General features: G+C 38.4%; 1 non-coding gene across 1 annotated transcript; it reads left to right on the plus strand.

Annotated features, from left to right (window-relative positions):
- Window positions 1-1,069: 1,069 nt before the first annotated feature.
- On the plus strand, window positions 1,070-1,176 carry LOC119370427 (small nucleolar RNA R71). The gene has a single exon (XR_005177956.2). It is a non-coding gene; the product is annotated as a small nucleolar RNA R71 (small nucleolar RNA).
- The last annotated feature ends 424 nt before the right edge of the window (window positions 1,177-1,600 follow it).

Here is a 1,600-nt window from a genome sequence, read left to right on the forward strand (position 1 = left end):
CCCAACGGTAACTTTTTCATTACTTCTAAACTTTCGCTTTGTAGTACATAATTCCTTAAGGAATTTAGCATACCTGGGAATTTGCTTGATTGCATTAAGTAACGGTATATTAACCTCTACCTTCCTGAACATCTCCAAAATCTCTTTCTCTTGTTCTTCCTTCCTTGTCTTGGCCAACCTACTAGGAAATGGAGGAGGAACAACAAAATTATTAGCATCGTTAAGTTTAGAATTTACCTCATCTTCAGGAATATCAGAATCCTTTGAACCTTGCTTGTGCTTCTTTGTTGACTCTTTTACAACCTGATTATTAACTTCTCTCCCACTTCGCAAAAGTATAGCACTAGCATTTTCTTTAGGATTAATCACAGATTGCGATGGAAGCTTACCAGAATTTTGAGCTTCAAGTTTGCTCACAGATGAAGCTAACTGACCAATCTGCTTCTCTATATTATGAATACTAGTTCTAGTTTCCTGCTGAAACTGTTGTGTATTAGTGGCCAAAGCTTTAACAATATCATCAAGTGACATACCTTGATTTTGAGAGGAAGAAGATGGTTGATTCACTTGTGGTCTTTGCTGCTGGTAGCGATTTTGCATTGGCTGATTCCCATAACTCAAATTCGGATGGTCTCGCCATCCCGGATTGTAAGAATTAGAATAGGGATCATACCTGCGTTGTTGCTGCCCAAAATTTCCTACTGCATTGGCTTGCTGCACTAGTTCATCCTCTTGAAGTGTAGGACACATATCAGTAGCATGACCAGGAACCATGCAAATTTCACATGTTTTAACAGCTTGCATATTTCCTACAGCAATTTGTCTAACCAAAGAAGTTAAATCTGAAATTTGTTTCTCGAGATTAGACGTACTTACCTCATTAACCTTCTTAGACGTGTGATCCATTCTCATTCCAAACTGCTGGGAATTTGCTGCCATGTTAGCAATTAATCTTTTTGCATCTTCTGGTGTCTTGTCAACTAAAGCACCTCCACTAGCAGCATCTATCATATTTCGATCCATCGGCATAAGTCCCTCATAAAAATATTGGATCAACAGCTGCTCAGTAATTTGATGATGGGGACAGCTTGCACAAAGTTTCTTAAACCGCTCCCAATGCTCATATAAACTCTCTTCACTATGTTGCCGAATGCCACAAATGTCTTTCCTTATGTTGGCAGCCCAAGATGCAGGAAAATACTTCTCTAAAAATATTCGCTTCATCTCATTCCATGAATTAATTGATCCAGAAGGAAGGTAATACAACCAGTCCTTAGCTTTGTCTTCCAATGAGAAAGGGAAAGCTCGAAGCTTAATTTGCTCTTCTGAAACTCCTTGAGGCTTCATGCTAGAACACACCACATTGAATTCCTTCAAATGTTTATGCGGATCCTCACCTGAAAGTCCATGAAATTTAGGCAACAAATGGATTAGACTAGATTTTAATTCAAAAGCAACATCTAAAGTAGGAAATTGAATGCACAAATGTTGCTGATTTAGGTCAGGTGTAGCCAATTCTTTCAAGGTTCTGGCAGCCATAGTATCAATTTCAGATTCTGAATCTGAAATTGATTCCCTCGGAGAATTGTTTGAACTATCA

Source organism: Jatropha curcas, chromosome 6 (genome assembly GCF_041381405.1).
Source record: "Jatropha curcas cultivar XTBG-Jc1 chromosome 6, XTBG_Jcur_1.0, whole genome shotgun sequence".
Taxonomy (NCBI): domain Eukaryota; kingdom Viridiplantae; phylum Streptophyta; class Magnoliopsida; order Malpighiales; family Euphorbiaceae; genus Jatropha; species Jatropha curcas.